At 37.6% G+C, this 23202-nt stretch overlaps 1 protein-coding gene across 3 annotated transcripts in view; it reads right to left on the bottom strand.

Moving 5' to 3' along the window:
• NLGN4X (neuroligin 4 X-linked) overlaps nucleotides 1-23202 on the bottom strand; it is a 513298-nt gene that overhangs the window by 477719 nt on the left and 12377 nt on the right. The window contains exon 2 of one of the 3 annotated variants that reach the window (XM_073667342.1): nucleotides 7089-7113. The exons of the other annotated variants lie outside the window; for them this stretch is intronic. The gene's annotated coding sequence lies outside the window, so the exon portion shown is untranslated. The remainder of the gene's footprint in view (nucleotides 1-7088; nucleotides 7114-23202) is intronic. 3 annotated transcript variants of the gene reach the window in all.

Here is a 23202-nt window from a genome sequence, read left to right as displayed (position 1 = left end):
CCATTGTTACATCCAGCTGAGAGAATAAATAGGATTCATGTTAAGCTTTATGCAACATCTGTTATGAAAATAAACTTATCTAAAGCAATTGGATTTATTAACAATTCCACAAAATTAAACTTATAGGGGTGATACGGATTCTAAAATGTATTTTCTAACTATTTATCTTTACACCCTAACCACTTTTCTAATTTTCTTTATTACACAGCACCCTACACTTTTCCCTAGCTAATCCCTAAATGTGTTTCTTTTACTGTACTTTCTGTGATGTTTCGTTTGAGAGGAGACTAAAATGTGATGTTACGGAAGGCTGGAGCTGCATTCCTCTGAAGATGTCCTGGATCCTGGATGATGGACGCTGTGGGAGATCTGAGTGCAGCAATGGCATTCTGTTTCTATCTCAACCGCTGTAGATTCTCTGAAAGAAGACATTATCAGGGAGCGGAGATAGAAGCAGTGAGTGACACCAGCACTGCTCCACCGCTTCTGGCACTGCCCTCAAATGAATCATCATCAGTAGGCGGCACTTGATTGCTGCCTTATGATGACGTCTTCTTTCACAGAAGCTACAGTGGAGGCGGACACAGAAGCAAAGTGCCAGTGCTGCACTCACATCTGCCAAAGCGTCCATCGCCCAGGATCAAGGACATCTTCAGAGGGGTCAGCGATGCAACAAACTAGTGACGTCCCTGTTCCATGAGGGGCGATGGACGCTGCAGGGAGTGAGTGCAGCCCTAGCCTACTGTGTCATCATGTTTGAAACTCCTCTCAAATTAAATATCACAAGAAGTACAGCAAAAAACATATTTGGGGATTAACTAGATAGGGAAAAGTGTAGTGTATTGTATAATAAAACTCATTTTAGTAGTGATTAGGAAGTAAAGATAGATATCTAGATAATCCATTTAAGGTGCCAGACCACTACTTATAATAACAATAATTATAACCCTCATGATCAAATCTGTTATCTTTGAGCATGAATATATTTATTGTGTGCATCAGCATCACATAGGGGTATTGACATATTCCTTAAACTTAAATTTTTCATGCACTTTCTAACCGTCTGTACCCATGATCCTGGGAGATAATGTAAGCCGAACAAGTAGATCTAAAGGAAACAAATTCCTTGTGCAAGAGTACACATATGACATAGGTTCTAAGCCATATGTCAAAGGAGGTCTGAGATTAGGTTTTTCAAATCCACTTTCATTATCAGGTTAGTTATAGGTTTTCTCTCTCTTTCTATACAAACATTGTACATAAAGAGGAAAATCGCCAACGAGTCATGCCATAATTTTATTTAGCAGGTGATAGCTGAGAGGGAAGGCATGTATGCGAATGTAAATATGTGTGGAAGTGCACAAATAAGCCAAGGGGAGTATTTTAGTTTTTACCATCAACATTACTATATCTGTGTTTACCTAAATATATACAGTACTTTTGCATTTTGTTATGAGCAATAGTCAATATTCAGTACCTTTTAAATAATACAGAATAATTTTATACTAAAACTGTTTGAAAAACTTGAAAGTCTTTATTAAGCTACATCAGAGTCTATGAGATGACTCGCACAGAAGCCTTTGAACTCAATAGGGTGTTTCCGTATCAAGTGCACCAATTAGCACTATTGCTAACATAATGGATACTCCCCAATGGGAATTCTACGTTAAACCCATGTAATAGAATCAAACGTTTCATTCCTTTGTACGCAGCAGTACTAATGTAACACTTTGGAGACAAATGATTCCTATCTCAACATAGATATCTTCTGTTGTTCAAAATAGTGAAAAATCCTTTGTACCACTACTGAGAGTGATAAAAAAATACAGATGATTCAAATACAGAAGACTGCAGCTGTAGGTTTAACAGCCAAACACAGTTATTTGCAATAATAATAATAATATACTAATAATTATTATTTTCTATAGCGCCAACATATTCCGCAGCACTTTACAATTATGTAGGGACATATACAGACAATAAAATCAATACAATGTAACACATTTCAACAATTACAGGAGGAGAGAAGGCCCTACTCCCAAGCTTACAATCTATAATCATATATCTATGATTTGCAATAATTTTACATTAATGTTTTACAAATCGGAAGTTACCAGTTTAACCCATAATTTTGAGTATAAATACATCTGTAGCCTTCTGTAGATTTCTTAAAACAGCATTAATACTATAATAATTTTATTGTTGCATTTTTGCAGTTTGTTCTGCTCAGATAAAATAGATAACTAGATAGAAAATAGGAAAGTTAAAAGCAGTACTGTGGAATAAGTGAAGTGCAAGTTGAGGGGCTATGAAATAAAGTCCTCTATAATAGAAACTACGGAAAAATCATTCTTAATATTAAAAAAGTAGGCTATTTTTTATCAATAGAAAAAATCAATAAGCTTTTCTCATGCATGCTTGAGAAAGGCTCATTGTATTTTTGGGAGCTGAAACATTACATAAGATGTGAGTCAATAAGGTACCCCACTTTTTACATAGCTAGAGAGGGAGGTAGATAAAATGGCAGACATAAAGACAAACAGAGAAACAGACAGGCAGATCAAATTTAAAAAAAATCAGTCATCAGATTTCAAAATGCAAACTGCACAATTAAATAAATCAATTCGACTAGGTTAGGCTGGTGCAATACAGTTAAAAAAAGGTCTAAAATTATTTTTGAAGTTTTTCGACCCTATATTAGTCCATTAAAGATATATATTTTTTTAAATCAGGGACATAACTCTTTTGCTTTTTCATCGATAGTGCTGAATGTTGGCGTGCTTTTTTGTGAGGCGGTTTATAGTTTTGAATGATATTACTCATTTTGCCATACAATGCACAAAAAAACAGAAAAGTAAATTCAAAGTGGGATGAAATATATATATAAAAAAATGTAATTCCACCATATTTTTTTTGTTTTGATTTTACTGCTATAGTTCTGTTTTAAAAATGTCAAAGAAACATTATTCTTCAGGTGAGTTCAATTACAATAATACCAAATTGCATAGATTTCTTTTTTAAGTGGTGAAAAAAAATCAGTTTGTAAAAAAAAAAAAATTGTATTGTGTCACCATTTTCCGAGACCCCTAAAACCTTTATTTTTCCATTTACAGTGCTGCTTATTTGATTATATTTCCTCATTACTGCTCAAAGACATTAAATGGGGTAATTTGAATATATACAGTATATACACTGCTCAAAAAAATAAAGGGAACACTTAAACAACAGAATAAAACTCCAAGTAAATCAAACTTCTGGGAAATCAAACTGTCCACTTAGGAAGCAACATTGATTGACAATCAATTTCACATGCTGTTGTGCAAATGGAATGCACAATAGATGGAAATTATTGGGAATTATCAAGACACCCTCAATAAAGGAGTGGTTCTGCAGGTGGGGACTACAGACTACATCTCAGTACCAATGCTTTCTGGCTGATGTTTTGGTCACTTTTGAATGTTGGTTGTGCTTTCACACTCGTAGTAGCATGAGACAGACTTTACAACCCACAGAAGTTGCTCAGGTAGTGCAGTTCATCCAGGATGGCACATCAATGCAAGCTGTGGCAAGAAGGTTTGCTGTGTCTATAAGCGTAGTGTCCAGAGGATGGAGGCGCTACCAGGAGACAGGCCAGTACACCAGGAGACGTTGAGGGGGCCATAGGAGGGCAACAACCCAGCAGCAGGACCGCTACCTCCACCTTTGTGCAAGGAGGAACAGGAGGATCACTGCCAGAGCCCTGCAAAATGACCTCCAGCAGGCCACAAATGTGCATGTTTCTGCACAAATGGTTGGAAACCGACTCCATGAGGGTGGTATGAGGGCCTGATGTCCACAGATGGGGGTTGTGCTCACAGCCCAACACCGTGCAGGATGCTTGGCATTTGCCACAGAACACCAGGATTGGCAAAGTCGCCACTGGCGCCCTGTGCTCTTCACAGATGAAAACAGGTTCACACTGAGCACATGTGACAGACGTGACAGAGTCTGGAGACGCCGCAGAGAGCGATCTGCAGCCTGCAACATCCTTCAGCATGACCAGTTAGGCAGTGGGTCAGTAATGGTGTGGGTTGGCATTTCTTTGGAGGGCCGCACAGCCCTCCATGTGCTCGCCAGAGGTAACCTGACTGCCATTAGGTACCGAGATGAGATCTTCAGACCCCTTGTGAGACCATATGCTGGTGCAGTTGGCCCTGGGTTCCTCCTAATGCAGGACAATGCCAGACCTCATGTGGCTGGAGTGTGTTAGCAGTTCCTGCAAGATGAAGGCATTAAATCTTTGCACTGGCCCGCCCGTTCCCCAGACCTGAATCCGATTAAGCACATCTGGGACATCATGTCTCGCTCCATCCACCAACGTCACGTTGCACCACAGACTGTACAGGAGTTGGCGGATGCTTTAGTCCAGGTCTGGGAGGAGATCCCACAGGAGACCATTCGCAACCTCATCAGGAGCATGCCCAGGCATTGTAGGGAGGTCATACAGGCATGTGGAGGCCACACACAATACTGAGCCTCATTTTGACTTGTTTTAAGGACATTACATCAAAGTTGGATCAGCCTGTAGTGTGTTTTTCCACTTTAATTTTGGGGGTGACTCCAAATCCAGGCCTCTATTGGTTAATAAATTTGATTTCCATTGATGATTTTTGTGTGATTTTGTTGTCAGCATATTCAACTTTGTACAGAGCAAAGTATTCAATGAGAATATTTCATTCATTCAGATCTAGGATGTGTTATTTGAGTGATCCATTTATTTTTTTGAGCAGTGTATATATATATATATATATATATATATATATATATATATACAGTACAGACCAAAAGTTTGGAGACACCTTCTCATTTAAAGATTTTTCTGTATTTTCATGACTTTGAAAATTGTACATTCACACTGAAGGCATCAAAACTATGAATTAACACATGGGGAATTATATACTTAACAAAAAAGTGTGAAACAACTGAAAATATGTCTTATATTCTAGGTCCTTCAAAGTAGCCACCTTTTGCATCTTGGCATTCTCTTGATGGGCTTCCAGAGTTAGTTGCCAGAATTGGTCTTCCAACAATCTTGAAGGAGTTCCCAGAGATGCTTAGCACTTGTTTGCCCTTTTACCTTCATTCTGCGGTCCAGCTCACCCCAAACCATCTCGATTTGGTTCAGATTTGGTGACTGTGGAGGTCAGGTCATCTGGCATAGCACCCCATCACTCTCCCTCTTGGTCAAATAGCCCTTACACAGCCTGGAGGTGTGTTTGGGGTTATTGTCCTGTTGAAAAATAAATGATGATCCAACTAAACGCAAACCGGATGGAATAGCATGCCGCTGCAAGATGCTGTTGTAGCCATGCTGGTTCAGTATGCCTTCAATTTTGAATAAATCCCCAACAGTGTCACCAGCAAAGCACCCCCACACCATCACACCTCCTCCTCCATGCTTCACAGTGGGAACCAGGCATGTAGAGTCCATCCGTTCACCTTTTCTGCTTCGCACAAAGACACGGTGGTTGGAACCAAAGATCTCAAATTTGGACTCATCAGACCAAAGCACAGATTTCCACTGGTCTAATGTCCATTCCTTCTATTCTTTGCCCAAACAAGTCTCTTCTGCTTGTTGCCTGTCCTTAGCAGTGGTTTCATAGCAGCTATTTTACCATGAAGGCCTGCTGCACAAAGTCTCCTCTTAACAGTTGTTGTAAAGATGTGTCTGCTGCTAGAACTCTGTGAGGCATTGACCTGGTCTCTAATCTGAGCTGCTGTTAACCTGCGATTTCTGAGGCTGGTGACTCGGATAAACTTATCCTCAGAAGCAGAGGTGCCTCTTCGTCTTCCTTTCCTGGGGCGGTCCTCATGTGAGCCAGTTTCTTTGTAGCGCTTGATGGTTTTTGCAACTGCACTTGGGGACACTTTCAAAGTTTGCCCAATTTTTCGGACTGATTGACCTTCATTTCTTAAAGTAATGATGGCCACTCGTTTTTCTTTACTTAGCTGCTTTTTTCTTGCAATAATACAAATTCTAACAGTCTATTCAGTAGGACTATCAGCTGTGTATCCACCAGACTTCTGCACAACACAACTGATGGTCCCAACCCCATTTATAAGGCAAGAAATCCCACTTATTAAACCTTACAGGACACACCTGTGAAGTGAAAACCATTTCCGGTGACTACCTCTTGAAGCTCATCAAGAGAATGCCAAGAGTGTGCAAAGCAGTCATCAAAGCAAAAGGTGGCTACTTTGAAGAACCTAGAATATAAGACATATTTTCAGTTGTTTCACACTTTTTTGTTAAGTATATAATTCCACATGTGTTAATTCACTGTTTTGATGCCTTCAGTGTGAATGTACAATTTTCAAAGTCATGAAAATACAGAAAAATCTTTAAATGAGAAGGTGTGTCCAAACTTTTGGTCTGTACTGTATATATACACATCTAAATATATACATATGTTAAAAAACTTTTAAAAAATGTTTCACTTTACTTCTTAATTCTCTTATGGGATTTCAACCTGCAAACGTGTGATCGCCTATAATACAGTGGAAATGTTGTTCTTCTATGAAGCTCATCCTCTGATTAGCTTCAAAAGAGTACCAAGATATCAGCAATGTGAGCCTTCAGCAACCATGATAACTCATAGGTGTCCTGTGATCGCATCTAGGCGGGGTGATGTGATCCAGTGGGCACAAGCTCCGATAAGCGTTCCAATTAAATGCCCGTTAAGGTCGACAGATGTATTTCAATAGTTAACAGCAGCAATCGGAGCTCTATTCTGGCAGCTGCTGTTAGACACAAATACCAGCTATACAGCCGGCATCAGGCATTTGCGGAGAGATCTCAGCTCTTAAGCCACATATGGTAACCTCCATAATTACATACTTATATGCCATAATGCATTATAGAGTTTACATACATCTTACTATAGCAGGACTATTCCCTGATGTACAAGAAGAAAAAAGACGTGGTAAAATGTGACATTATATTGAAAAAACACTACGTAAAAAAATATCAGATTGAACACCAAATGAGCAAGTGTGACAAAAGTTACCATAGCATGTTCATTGTTTCACATCATAAAAAGTCTACTCACCTTGATGTGCTTAGCATGTCGCTCTCTGCAAGGAAAAATGTTACTTATTAGATACCGGTCTGACACCTCTCACGCAGCCAAACCAGAACTCACACTTTGCACTGATGAGGGGCAGTACCCTGAAACACAATGTCTGCAAATTGAGTTTCTGGTTCTTGCTTTTATACTAAGTCATGTGACAAGGCTTGTTAACCCTAGAACGCATACCTGGGGCCTCGCAGGCCCGCCCTGTTAATTGTTTTCTATTTTCTGCAAGATTACTTTAGTTAGAATTTTGAAACTCTAGGTATTCCTAAGGTATATAGTTGTTTGTCATTTTTGTTTGAGTTATTCCATGTTATTTGCACACGGGCCTAAAAGGCCCCAGGTATGTGAAAAAGTAGATTTTTATGGTCATGTGTTCTAGGGTTAAAGGGTCAATATTGACATTTAGGATTGCTACTTCCAATAGGTGGCATTAGAGTTTTAGTTCTCTTCCTCTCTGAAGAGACAATTTACATCATAGAAAAACATTCTGAACAAATAGAGAAAGAAAATAAAGAAGCTAAACAATAATCAGAGATATTAACAATAAAGCAAAACAGAAAAAGAAAAGAATATAGTATTTTATAGATGTGCTATGTGCTACTTGCAATATTTATTTCAACCAGTCACTTTGGTAATATACGGTGGTTAGATTGCTGAACATCAACTTGATTGGTCCGAAAAGGGAATCTATATATGGGTTACATATAGTACTTACTGACAGGCAGAATTTAAGTCTTTCACTTGCATTTGTGCAGCAGTTTTTTAGGATTTATACATAAATTTTACTGCATGTGGCCAGGAAGAAGTCCGCAGGTGCAAGAATAATCAGATGATATTCATGATGTGCACGCTCCACCTGACCTGACCCCAAAATTCATCACCAGACTGACAGTTTTCTTTCTATAACATTTTTTGGATGCTAATTTAATCCAAGATGAATAAGCGAAGCTTTAGAAAACAAGTCTAATCATAAATCAGGAGTAGGAACTGCACCCCTTAATTTCTGCAGTTGGTCTAGTGAATTTCTCCTTTCTAAGCTATTCAATGTATTTAATTCCTCTTAGATGGATAATGTATTTACTTGCTTCATGATGGATGCAGTAGAAGCAATGTTAGGAGCTGCCCACTTACTAAAGACTATGAGACATTTCCAGCCAAGAGCTCTGTTTCAGTCAATACTATTATTGTGTTTTACTAGAGATTTGCTTGCTGTGTTTTATTAATGTTCTGCTTGCTGATCATTTTATGTACACTAATTTTACTTGTAAAGTGTCTAGTATTCCAGTAATCTCATCAGTATCTCAGGAGCCTTAAACTAGGCCCATTGTGTGAGTGGTGAAAGTAGATTTGGCGGAGCCGTCACCATGGAGAGTCTCATATGCAGACACATGTGATGGGTTCGATCTGAGAAAAATACTTCCACTAATGCACACTTAGCTTTGTGGGGAGGGTGAGAGCAGTTCTACCCATTTAGGGGGCTGATCCCAGGGAAGTAGAAAAGAAGCCACATGTTTAGTGAGGAGTTGGTGGAATCATGTCGAAGGGGTAGGATCTAATGAGGACTTGGATCATGGATGGATCGATGGCATATGGAGTCTTCAAGATCAGTACCAACTGGGCTGGATGAATGTGCTACAGTTGTGGGATTCAGTGGGTACGGAAAGTATTCATACCCCTTTAAATTTTTCACTCTTTGTTTCACTGCAGCCATTTAGTAAATTCTAAAAAGTTAATTTTTTTTCTCATTAAAGTACACTCTGCACCCCATCTTGACTGAAAAAAAACAGAAATATAGAAATTTTTGCAAATTTATTAAAAAAGAAAAACTGAAATATCACAGGGTCATAAGTATTCAGACCCTTTGCTCAGACATTCATATTTAAGTGATACGCTGTCCATTTCCTTGTGATCCTCCTTGAGATGGTTATACTCCTTCATTGGAGTCTGGCTGTGTTTAATTAAACTGATAGGACTTGATTTTGAAAGGCACACACCTGTCTATGTAAGACCTCACAGCTCACAGTGCATGTCAGACCAAATGAGAATCATGTGCTCAAAGGAACTGTCCAAGGAGCTCAGAGACAGGATTGTGGCAAGGCACAGATCTGGCCAAGGCTATAAAAGAGTTTCTGCATTACTCAAGGTTCCTAAGAGCACAGTGGCCTCCATAATCCTTAAATGGAAGAAGTTTGGGACCACCAGAAGTCTTCCTAGACCTGGCCATCCAGCCAAACTGAGCAATCATGAGAAAAGAGCCTTGGTGAGAGAGGTAAAGAAGAACCCCAAGATAACTGTGGCTGAGATCCAGAGATGCAGTAGGGAGATAGAGAATGTTCTACAAAGCCATCGGGCATTTATTGCAGAATGGCCCAACGGAAGCCTCTCCTCAGTGCAAGACATATGAAAGCCAGCATAGAGTTTGCTCAAAAACACATGAAGGACTCCCAGAATATGAGAAATAAGATTCTCTGGTCGGATCAGATGAAGATAGAACTTTTTGGTAATAATTCTAAGCAGTATGTGTGGAGAAAACCAGGCACTGCTCATCACCTGCCCAATACAATCTCAAAGGTGAAACACGGTGGTGGCAGCATCATGCTATGGGGGTGTTTTTCAGCTGCAGGGACAGGACGACTGTTTGCAGTTGAAGGAAACATGAATGCAGCCAAGTACAGAGATATTCTGGATGAAAACCTCTTCCAGAGTGCTCTGCACCTCAGACTTGGCCGAATGTTCACCTTCCAACAAGACAATAATCCTAAGCACACAGCTAAAATAACAAAGTAGTGGCTTCAGAGCAACTCTGTGACCATTCAAGACTGGCCCAGCCAGAGCACTGACCTAAACCCAATTGAGCTTCTCTGGCGAGACCTCAAAATGGCTGTCCACCAACGTTCACCATCCAACCTGATGGAACTGGAGAGGATCTGCAAGAAAGAATGGCAGAGGATCCCCAAATCCAGGTGTGAAAAAATTGTTGCATCATTCCTAAGAAGATTCTTGGCTGTATTAGCTCAAAAGGGTGCTTCTACTCTATACTGAGCAAAGGGTCTGAATACTTATGACCATGTGATATTTCCACTTTCGTTTTTTAATAAATTTGCAAAAATTTCTACATTTCTGTTTTTTTTCAGTCAAGATGGGGTGCAGAGTGTACTTTAATGAGAAAGAAAAAGAAACTTTTTAGAATTTACCAAATGATTGCAATGAAACAAAGAGTGAAAAATTTAAAGGGGTCTGAATACTTTCCATACCCACTGTATGTCATTGGAATTTAAACTTTCTTAAGGACTGGATACCTGTGCTTCTATCATTTTATTAGTTGTCTGGTGGATCGTAGACTGTGGCTACAGACTATACTGGCTAAAGATACAAAATCTGTGGGCCACCAAAAGTTGGGAGACAGTGATTATCCCCTGATACAAAGTCAGTGGAACTACTGATCCAAAGTTGGGAACTTGAGGACTGAGAGAACTGTATTTTGGCCATTTACCCTGAGTTGTTGTATTACCATGGATATGAGAAATAAAATATTGTTTCATCGTTAACCTGCCTAGGTGATTATTTACAACCCTCATCCTCAGATCTTTACAAGCAGTATTGCCAAACCTGGTAAAGAAATACCAGAATCTTATAAGCCTTGTTTTCTGTTGTTAGTCGATGTCAAGCTATTTGTTAAAGTGTTAGCTAACTTATAATTTCTGAATATGATTGGCTAAATTATAAGGTCAAATTTTTTCCAAACATATTTTAAATTACATAATGTTAGATGCTTCTGTCTTGATTTTCAGATTTTTGTAGAGTTTGAAGAAGGCAAGAGGATAGTTTTTTCAGTGATGTCAATGTCTCAGAAAGAGTGTAAACTGGAAATACTTATTAAAGTTCTGAATCTGTTCATTCTCTATTAAAGTGAGATTCCAACTATATAAAAATTGCTTATAAATTTCTAACTTTATAAATATAAAGCTGCAAAGTGTGCATATGACATTTTATTTTTCCAGAGGGAAATGATAGCTTCTTGTTGATTGCCATGACTTTTACTATTCAGTTTTGCCCTTATTATGGGCAGCTTCTTAACCCTTTTTATTGATTATGCATCCAGTAGGTTGTAATATGCGTCCTCAAATATATTGTCGTGGTAGTATAGGCCAACGTGTCTCAGTATTGTGACCATAATTTTATTTCATTACTTGGAAATCTTAGAAACTGGGTCATAGCATGGACTTACCTGGTGCTTACAATCGTTGGAACTGCCAGGTTTGCTGACATAATTCTATTACAGATAGTATGTGTCTTATACATCTCTCCTGACTGCCAATATGTTTCTTAGGATTATAGCATACATCATCAATGACTTCTTGTGTGGATAAAAACAAGCCTTTAATAAACATCCAGCATGTTCAGACAATGATGGTTTCTCAGTACCCTCTACATGAATATATTTCCCAGAAGCTTTGCTGAAACAATATAATAGTTGGGGGAGGAAGAATTTTACCATGATCCAAGTTAATGTTCCCTTGACAATGGTAACCCATTAAGTGAAAATATCCTTTGTTCTCTTTAAAGTTGACCTATAAGGTATGGTGGGAAGCCCAGGCCTTCTATGGGTAAAGCTTATTATAATTAGTTTTTTTATTATTATGGAAAATTACTGGAAAACTCATTACCTTGAGGAAAGTATTTTAGATTGCTCAATTAATTGGAGCAGCATAGGCATTATAAAAGTTTATTCACCTTTTGGGATCATTTTTAGAATATTTTAAATGTTGTCAATTACATGCATTGCAGCCTTATAGTGCATGTTCATTGTCTGAAGAACAGCGGGCAGCAACAAGAAGAAGACTTGCAGAGGACTGTATTCGGTGAGAGCGAGCAGTGGTGATGAGCAGTGAGGTGAGTAGTATTAGTTTTTTTCTGGATTATTCTTCTACATTTTATGCTTATTATGCATCAGGGGCTCTCAATACTTCAGAGCATAATAAGGTGCATTTAATTTTTAAAGAATAATTTCACTGCAAATCGAATTTCTCAGTAAAATATGCGCGATTTGGCAAATCTCGTCAGATCAGATTATCTCTAGTTTTTCTCTTATCTCTAGTCTTACCAATATTAAAAATTTAGGCAAGTTGTTAGAATACAATCAAAACATTATTCTCTAAAATTGGAATCACATCTACTTATACGTCATCCTCTAATTAAAAACATACTGATTTCCCACATCACAATAGATGATCTGCACAGAAATCCCACCCTGTTAAAAAATATTGTGCATTTTTTTCTGTCCCAAGAAAGTTTTTAGTTTCTTTACAATTCTACTCACTGTCCATTTACTAGTAAAATGAGCAATCATCTTCCAGTGGGAAACAGATTTCAGCCTTGTTTTCTTCCCAGAAAAAAAATGAATGCACTCTGCGAAACCTCACGTAGGCTATCATATCGTGACTTGGAAATGTGAAGAGAAAGGCTCTTACATTGAAATATAGAAGTCCTGCTGTGTCTTAAAACTATTCTGAGCAGTCATGACCTCCCTCACCTCTTGCATTTACAATAAATCCAGCTCCTTTGGATTAGAAAAGATTTTATACAATCTATTACTGAATAATTGTCATATGCCAGCCAACACATATCTATGTAGCAATTGCACCTTCTTGCATGAACATATTCATTCCAAATCCATGGAGATGCTGAACTAATTAGTTAAATGGAAGGAATAATGAGAAAATCACCTGTTGTTTAAATTATATTCCTTTGTTACATTTTTTTTAAAAATTGTCATATGAAAAAAAATCATTGACATCATTTTTTTCAGATCACAATCTTTATTAAAAAAAAAACCCCATAGATTAGAAATCTTGCAATTTTCACACTGGCCACCGGGGCTTTTTTTTAGACTCCTACATTCCATCCATTCAGGCAGAGTTTTCAGCAAAGCTTGGTATTATCAAGGGGAGGAATACAATGATAGGTAACATCTCTATATAAAGCTAACAACATAGGATGCAACAATCACAGTAGGCAGTGACCTTGCTAACCTTTCCTTCACAAAGACCTTTGCACAAGTTCCTTAGACAACTAGCACAAAAGATAATCTCGGGTTTGTTCATTGTGGCTATGTACATGTGTTGTTACCAAAAACAACAGGAAGATAAAGTCTAAAAATCCTTAGTGGCCAGTCATTTTCTGATGATACTGATGATATCTTCCCTTTAAATAAAGTAGACAAACTTCTCTAACTAGAGGAATTAGCACCCCTAACCAAATACAAATTCTCCTCCTTCCAAACTGTATGGATACCTGTTCATAACTCCCTCACATATTTGACTTTGGTGACATCTGGTGAATTATAGTTAAATTTTGATCACATAAATCTGAAGTGAATATATTGTGACATACCCTTGGTTTAATAATTTTTCTCCCCCCTCCCTTCCGATTTTTTCATTTATTTATTTCAATTTATATGTGCAAATTGTCTCCTCAGAGAGGAAAAGGATGCTATTGCCAACTATTGGAAGCAGCAGTCCTATAAATCAATATCGACTTGTTAACGAACCTTGCCACATGATTTAGGATAAATGACAAAGTCTCAATTTGCCTACATGTTTAAGGGTGTTGCCCCTCCTTAGTGGAAAGCATGAGAACTGATTCAGCTGTAATAGAGGCCTCTGACTGGAGTCTAAGGAGTTATGTTTCTCCTTGTCGAGAGTAATATGCCTAGCATGCCATGGCTTATAGGCCATGAAATGCTTCTCTGTGAAATTAAATTGCAAATTGCCTCTTCAGAGAGGAAGACAACTTGAACTCTATATAATAGGTATACTAGGTGGCATTAGAGTTTAAGTCCTCTTCCTCTCCAAAGTGGCAATTTGCATATTTAATTTCCCAGATGAACATTGCATGCTCTATAAGCCTTCTTACACTGGCATGTAAGGCATGTCTCTCTCCACAAGGAGAAAAGTTTCCATCTAAATGCCAGTCAGGGGCCTCTCATACCACCAAATAAGTTGTCATGTTTTGCACTGAGGAGGCGCAGCACACTGAAACACGTGTCTGCAAATTGAGAGTCTGGTTTGGCTTTTGTCCAAAGTCATGTGTCAAGGTTCATTAAGGGTCAATATTGACTTTCAATTTATATGCTGACATTTTTAATTTATATGAATTAATTTATTGTGAATGAACATCATTACTTTATGTCTTCCATTGCATACAATCTTTGGTGGTGATCACATTGCATACATGGTAGTAGGGTAATCATAAATAATTCTGCCTAATTTAGCTAACCCATGCAATTACTTATTGTTCATTTTCCCAGCCTTTGAATTTGAATTCTATGTACTTCTTTTCTAGTATTTGATGTATTTCTTTTAGCAAAAAAATCATCAATCTTTTTACCTTGGAGTTGTGTTGTCTAACACAGACAAGCAGATTCATTATAACTTAGACCAAAAAGGGGATTAAATATTAGTAGGAATGTACTCAAGCTTATGAATAGAGTATATTCCTAACTTTAGTGCACCAGGCAAACTGAAATATGCACCTCTTAATTTGGCATATCTTATATTAGCATATATTTTATCAAGACTGAGTACAATAATGTGGCATTATCTAAGGGTCTATTTGTATTTATGTCTCTTTATCTCAATAAAAGGTTGTTGAGTAGATAATAATATTCAATCTTCTATCTCAAATATGAATGTAAAGTATAAAAATAACAAACAGTTAAGTCCTCTATACATAATAAATTAAAGTCAGTCAACCATGATATCATCAGGATAATGGCACTGACCTGTTGCTCTAGACAGGACTGCCTGGCAGTGGTTTATTCTACTCTCATTTCTGACAGCTTCAACCAACAAACTGCAGAATCAGTGGAATTATTTCGCTGCTTGCCAAAGCTGTATGCTCTCCGATGCTGCTATGTGAGTCAGCTTTGCTTCTGCAGTATTGGAGGCGTTAGAAGTGTGCTCTAGGGTCACGGCTCAGCTTTATTGCAGTGCACACAAGCTCCATGGAAAGTTGATAAGCTTTGCGTGTGTTTGGCCACTGCTGCTAGACTGAAGCAGTGACCGGTAACCCATACAAGAAGTAATAACCAATAAAGAACAAAATTGTATTTATCTAGAGAACTGTGCAAAAAATATCCAAGAATTAGAAAGTTGATTGTTTTCACAACCACTTTTCAAGTAGACCCATCTTTAAAGTTGGGAATAACCCTTTAAAGCCATCTTTAAAGTTGGGAATAACCCTTTCAAGCAACTGTCCTATGAAACATCTAGCTATTTATTAGCTCTACTCGATCTTGGTAGATTCAGAAAGAGAAGTGGATTTACTGAGCCAAATGTGTAACCCTTACATTTTTTAACTGCATTAATCAGTGGAACTGTGCTTGGAATGTCCCTGCATATTGGATAACTTCATAGTTTTTTGATTGGTCTGAAATGAAGGCCCAAAACATCTCTGACTCGCTTGATTGGATTACTCTTATCAAGCTCCTACCACCCTAACAAACCTAAAACGGCAACAAAAAATGTAATATCTTTTCAATCAGTTATTCCTCCAAATATATACCGCTCTGTTTCCAAAAGCAGAGATTTAGCTAGTGTAAGTGAATATTATTGGGTCTATTTAGAGAGGAAAAAATCCAAATATTCTAGTTTCTATTCCTTTTTACATTCATGAATACTGAGCTTAATTCCATTTGGACGAGAAACAAACATAATGTTCATATAATTTTCTTATCCAATATTTCAGGTATCACTTAGCCTGACATGCAAATATATGGATAGACTGAAGCTCTGGGTCCAAAAAAATAATTTTTAACAGGGTTCCTTATTAAAGGCCTTTTATAATACCGTGTTCTTTGGCCACAAAAATGACTTTGGGTCCTCTCAGGCAGCAGGGCTGCAAACTTTCCCCTCATTTTAACAAGTCTACTTCCTTTGACATATATAATTGGGCCAGCAACCTGAATAGGTTACCCCATAGACAAACCAACAAAGCACTCCTTAAAGGGGTTGTCCAAGCTTGGGATGAAGGTCTGCAGTCACTATATGTGACTGCAGACTTCAGAATCCTGGATTTGGAGGTCATCTGACCGTATGTATGTGACTTGCAAACTTCTACTAACATTCCAACTAGAAGCGCTCATCTTCTCGCATGATACTTTTATTCAGTAAGGATGGCAGGTGACCACATGTATTCAAATCTCTTACCTGTGGTCACATGACTGCCCGCTGGCCCCAGCATTACTAGAGAATTCTGATATACTGTCAAGATTAAGAAGTCTGCAGTCACTTAAAGTGTTTAAGTACTTCCTATTATCTTCATCCCATAAACAAGTATATTCATTACTTTTAAGTATGACCAATAATAATAGAAAAAATTTTCAGCTTAGTAAAATCTTAATGATGATCATATCCATCTTTTTTTACATGAAGAATTAAAAAAAAACACTTTTTTTTAGATCTGGCAGAACACTTACTTGGCAAAAGAAAATGCAAACACATTAAGCATCGTGTCTTGATTAGCATTTATGATTATAGAGCATGCACAAGCTCCTCTGATAACCCATTCATCTTATGAGCTGTTATTAAATGCCAAGAAGTAGGAGAAAAGGTTATTGAATCCACAAACTTTTTTATGAAATTTGTTAAGTATGCTTATGTATCATGGTAATATCAATTTATACTTAACACAAAAAAAGTTGAGATCTTATAGGTAATGAAATAAAATCAAATTATATTTTAACGTATAGAGATAAGTCAATTTATTTGAGTGGAATTTAATTCTACTCAGATCTTAAAAAAATACATATACTCCAGAATGCAATTTTTTCTCTCAATTCAATCCTTATGAGTTGACTTTGCACTTTAATATAATATATTACTGAATAAACAACAATGGACAATTGTATGACCCTTGTTAATTTCATCATATAAACGTGGCATAAAGCTTCACCGAATCCTCAAGAGTATTACAGTAGCTTGGTACATGGAAACAAGAATCTTATGCAGGTTAAATATTGTGCATAGATTTGCATCTATTGGCCTTTTTTACAGAATATGTCTTGTTCTGCATGACCTAACATCAGCTATTCACCCTATACATAAGGACATTTCAGAGGACAATGTGGAACACAGCTGTGTAAATAACAGACATTAGTACAATGGAGAACAGACGTATAGTGTATTATTGTACTTTAGGAACTTTGTAACCACAATGTAGGTCTCTAATCCTTCGAGTCTTTGGTGTTTACCGTAGTTATATAATTTCCAGTGTTGAAAGCAATCACAAATCCATCAAGCTCAACCTCAGACCTGGCTGTTAATTCAGAGGAAAGCAAAATATACCTTTGGGGCCAACTAACCAATTCAGCTACAAGGTGGAAATAAAAGAAATTAAATAGTATCCTGCACTATCTGAACTTCAACATAATTTGGTTCTCAGACTTTAACTACTTGGCATCACTAGACATAATATGGTGATACCTCGGTCTGACCATTAGGAGCGTATTTTCGGTTCTTTAAAAAAATAAATAAATAAATAAATCGCACTCAGGCCAATGTTATTCAATTGGGCAGCGCAGATGAACATTTTTTTTCGCTAACTGAATCTGCATGTGAAAAAATTGAAGCATGCACAATTTTCCTTCGAAAATCAGATGAGGCTCACCCATTCAAGTTTATGGATGTGAAAATAAAATTGAATGTCATACAGAGCCACAATATAGCACCCAATATATATGAATACATTGCAATTCGGTAACATAGGAAATAGTGATGAGCGAGTATGTTTTGTTAAACCTTTCGCCGAGTATACTCAGGCGAGCGCCGAGTATACTCGGGCGAGCACCGAGCATTTACAGCGTGCTCTGTGATATGTTCGAATCACTCCCGTGTGCATGATTTGCGACTGTTTGACAGCGTTAGTACATGTGAGGAATGTCTGCTTCTTACACATTCCTCACATGTACTAAAGCTGTCAAACAGTTGCAAATCATGCATACGGGAGTAATTCAAACATATCACTGAGCACGCTGTAAATACTCGGAGCTCACCCGAGTATACTCGGTGAAAGAGTTAACAAAACTACTCGCAAAAATACTCGCTCATCACTAATAGGAAACTATAAATGGTCTTGTAAATGATTACTAAAACAATGGATTGCATATGGATGACAAGTGAGAAGAAAATTGTCCCTCTTTTCTGGATGCAACTCTGAATGATTTTTATACTGTCTTGTGACCCTATGTAGTCCATGTGTCATATTAGAAGAGAATAAGACAATGGTAAATTAGTTACTAAAGGAGTTAGCGATGTAATTCAGAGAAAGACTTTTCCAGCATATAATGAGTGGAAAATGCCTCCCCAGATGAGCCTCACCAATAATCTTGAGGCTTCTCACTAGTGAGGCCTTTGAGAAGAAATACATCATACTAATGCTGTTAACTCTTCATTTGCATTCTGAAATATATGCCTTTGTTATTCCCTGTGATAGAATATTCTTGACTTTATCTTCCAGAACTGTAAATAACCTTTTCCCTTATGGATTTGTGAATCAGACCTTTCCCCATAATGTATTATGATCATTATTTTCATAATTTCCATAAAAAAATGAAATGTTTTCTTAAACTATAATTGCCTACAATTAATTTATTAAAAGTTTGTTGATCCTTGATGTGATTAATGAATGTTTACATTTTCTGTGGCTTCATTATATTTTAAGTTGAATAAGCAACCTTACTGGTAAATTTAACAAAACTAGAGCAGAAGTAATTTTAAGCTAAAAAAATATAATGTACACAAACGTCGTTAGGTGACGAAAATACATAAAGTACAAGCAAAAGCCTACCTATAAATGGGTTATTCTCCACAGATTTTGAAGCCTTTTTTTGTAAGCATAAAAACATTGAATTCTTATTACTAGGAGAAATTTCCCCCCTTACTGGGACTGGTTGGTACCCTAATAAGTAGTGGTTGTTCAGCCACAAGACTATTTTAGCAATGTCTCCACAATTAGTCCCCATTGTTTATCTAAGGCAGCAGGAATCTTATTGTCTACTCTCTTACCAAACCCTTGGGAACTACTTAGTTCAATGATAACTGAGTTTGCTCTTCACTCCAGTAATACTGATATAAGGAAATAAGCATATTATCCTTGGACATTCATATAAAATGTTAGTAATGACTATGATGTCATAAATATCACAAACACATTTTTTTATCTGTTCACTCATTAATTTTGAGAACTAAGAAGAAACTATAAAATAACCAATGTGTCAATGATTTTCTTAATAGTGGTTGAATAATTAAAGCTCCTAATGACAAAGACCTATAACACAGGATAAAAATTATTCTTAAAGGTATATAATGAAAAATATTAGTATTAAAATTTGCATATATTACTTACTGGCAATGTATCGTATTTTGCTTGCAAGTCTTACTTATGTATCGTATAAATCTATTTTCTTACAATAATATGGCTTTTGTCCTTACTGTCCTTAGAGAACATAGATACGTTTACCAGCTTTCTCTCCCAACTCTTCCATAATGAAAAACATTCAGCTCGGACAATATGTATTTTTGATGAGGGCAGCAGAGGGAGCATCTGTCAGACTCCTCTGGCAGTGGCTTATCTCCTGGAATTACAAAAGTATCGGGTATATGAGTTCAGACTGCCCGATTATTCTCTACCCAAACATCGTCTGTCAAATAAGAGTCTCGAGTCCCCAAAACATATTAGATGATTGACTGGTTTTGCGAAAGTTATTGTTTTTTTTTTCAACTTTTGTCTACTGTACCTAAAATATTGTAAAAATCACATTTCTGTGTTCAATCTATATATATAATAACTTTACATACATGAATTTAAATACTTGATTCACATAAAAATCATGCTGTGTGTCACTAAGATTCTTCCACATTTGCTTGTTTTCTGGCTTCACTCAAACAACACTGGTTTGTATGGAGCTCAAGGGTTTGGTATAATGAGATCCCTGTTGCATTAGACAGACAATGGGGACTAAATGTGGTGATATTGCTAAAAAAAAAGTCAGCAGTGTCCATTGCTTTATACTTCTCTAGTAGCTTTTGAATTTTAGCTAATCAACCAGTACTATTTGGGGGGAAATTTCCCCTAATTATGAGAAGTCAACTTATTTTTTACTTCTAAATTTGTTGAGAATAACTAATTTCCAGGTAGTTTTTTTGCTTTTACTTTATGTCTTTAGGTCACTTAATGACTTCTGTATACAGTTATATGAAAAAGTTTGGGCACCCCTATTAATCTTAAGCTTAATTTTTTATAAAAATTGGTGTTTTTGCAACAGCTATTTCAGTTTGATATATGTAATAACTGTTGGACAGAGTAATGTTTCTGCCTTGAAATGAGGTTTATTGTACTAACAGAAAATGTGCAATCTGCATTCAAACAAAATTTGACAGGTGCTTAAGTATGGGCACCTCACCAGAAAAGTGACAGTAATATTTAGTAGATCCTCCTTTTGCAAAAATAACAGCCTCTAGTCGCTTCCTGTAGCTTTTAATGAGTTCCTGTATCCTGGATGAAGGTATTTTTGACCATTCCTCTTTACAAAACAATTCCAGTTCAGTTAAGTTTGATGGTCGCCGAGCATGGACAGCCCTCTTCAAATGATCCCACAGATATTCAATGATATTCAGGTCTGGGGACTGGGATGGCCATTCCAGAACATTGTAATTGTTCCTCTGCATGAATGCCTGAGTAGATTTGGAGCGGTGTTTTGGATCATTGTCTTGCTGAAAGATCCATCCCCTGCGTAACTTCAACTTTATCACTGATTCTTGAACATTATTGTCAAGAATCTGCTGATACTGAGTGGAATCCATGCGTCCCTCAACTTTAACAAGATTCCCGGTGCCGGCATTGGCCACACAGCCCCAAAGCATGATGGAACCTCCACCAAATTTTACTGTGGGTAGCAAGTGTTTTTCTTGGAATGCTGTGTTTTTTTGCCGCCATGCATAACGCCTTTTTGTATGACCAAACAACTCAATCTTGGTTTCATCAGTCCACAGGACCTTCTTCCAAAAAGAAATTGGCTTCTCCAAATGTGCTTTTGCATACCTCAGCCGACTCTGTTTGTGGCATGCTTGCAGAAACGGCTTCTTTCGCATCACTCTCCTATATAGCTTCTCCTTGTGCAAAGTGCGTTGTATAGTTGACTGATGCACAGTGACACCATCTGCAGAAAGTTGATGCTGCAGCTCTCTGGAGATGGTCTGAGGATTGTCCTTGACTGATCTCACCATTCTTCTTCTCTGCCTTTCTGATGTTTTTCTTGGCCTGCCACTTCTGGCCTTAACAAGAACTGTCCCTGTGTTCTTCCATTTCCTTACTATGTTGCTCACAGTGGAAACTGACAGGTTAAATCTCTGAGACAGCTTTTTGTATCCTTCCCCTGAACAACTATGTTGAATAATCTTTGTTTTCAGATCATTTGACAGCTGTTTTGAGGAGCCCATGATGCCACTCTTCAGAAGAGATTCAAACAGGAGAACAACTTGCAAGTGGCCACTTTAAGTAGCTTTTCTCATGATTGCATACACCTGGCTATGAAGTTCAAAGCTCAATGAGGTTACAAAACCAAAAAAAGTGCTTTAGTAAGTCAGTAAAAAGTAGGTAGGAGTATTTAAAACAAGAAAATGATAAGGGTGCCCATACTTATGCACCTGTCAAATTTTGTTTGAATGCAGATTGCACATTTTCTGTTAGTACAATAAACCTCATTTCAAGGCAGAAACATAACTGTGTCAAACAGTTATTACATATATCAAACTGAAATAGCTGTTGCAAAAACACCAATTTTTATAAAACATTAAGCTTAAGATTAATAGGGGTGCCCAAACTTTTTCATATAACTGTATATTTTATTAGCTTAAAATTATTTCTGCCCCAGTGTTGTTAAAGCTACATACAGTGGGTACCGAAAGTATTCAGACCCCTTTAAATTTTTCACTCTTTGTTTCATTGCAGCCATTTGGTAAATTCTAAAAAGTTCATTTTTTTTCTCATTAAAGAAAGCTCTGCACCCCATCTTGACTGAAAACAGAAATGTAGATATTTTTTAAAGTTTATTAAATAAAAAAACTGAACTATCACATGGTCATAAGTATTCAGACCCTTTGCCCAGACACTCATATTTAAGTCACATGCTGTCCATTTCCTTGTGATCCTCCTTGAGTTGGTTCTACTCCTTCATTGGAGTCCAGCTGTGTTTAATTAAACTGATAGGACTTGTTTTGGAAAGGCACACACCTGTCTATATAAGACCTCACAGCTCACAGTGCATGTAAGAATCATGAGCTCAAAGGAACAGCCCAATGAGCTAAGAGACAGAATTGTGGCAAGGCACAGATCTGGCCAAGGTTACAAAACAATTTCTGCATCACTCAAGGTTCCTAAGTGCACAGTGGCCTCCATAATCCTTAAATGGAAGGAGTTTGGGACCACCCGAAGTCTTCCTAGACCTGGCCATCCAGCCAAACTGAGCAATCGTGGGAGAAGAGCCTTGGTGAGAGAGATAAAGAAGAACCCCAAGATCACTGTACCTGAGCTCGAGAGATGCAGTAGGGAGATTGGAGAAAGTTCCACAATGTCAACTATCACTGCTTCCCTCCACCAGTTGGGCCTTTATGGCAGAGCGACCCGACGGAAGCCTCACCTCAGTGCAAGACATATGAAAGCCCACATAGTTTACTCAAAAACACATGAAGGACTCCCAGACTATGAGAAATAAGATTCTCTGGTCTGATGAGATGAAGATAGAACTTTTTGGTGATAATTCTAAGCGGTATGTGTGGAGAAAAAAAGGCACTGCTCATCACCTGCCCAATACAATCCCAGCAGTGAAACATGGTGGTGGCAGCATCATGCTATGGGGGCGTTTTTCAGCTGCAGGGACAGGATGACTGGTTGCAATTGAAGGAAACATGAATGCAGTCAAATACAGAGATATCCTAGATGAAAACCTCTTCCAGAGTGCTCTGCACTTCAGACTTGGCCGAACGTTCACCTTCCAACAAGACAATGACCCTAAGCACACAGCTAAAAT

This window comes from Phyllobates terribilis, unplaced genomic scaffold (assembly GCF_046119375.1).
Source record: "Phyllobates terribilis strain yellow unplaced genomic scaffold, ASM4611937v1 Scaffold_2__4_contigs__length_985480577, whole genome shotgun sequence".
Taxonomy (NCBI): Eukaryota; Metazoa; Chordata; class Amphibia; order Anura; family Dendrobatidae; genus Phyllobates; species Phyllobates terribilis.
This window is presented reverse-complemented; position numbering and strand designations above follow the sequence as displayed.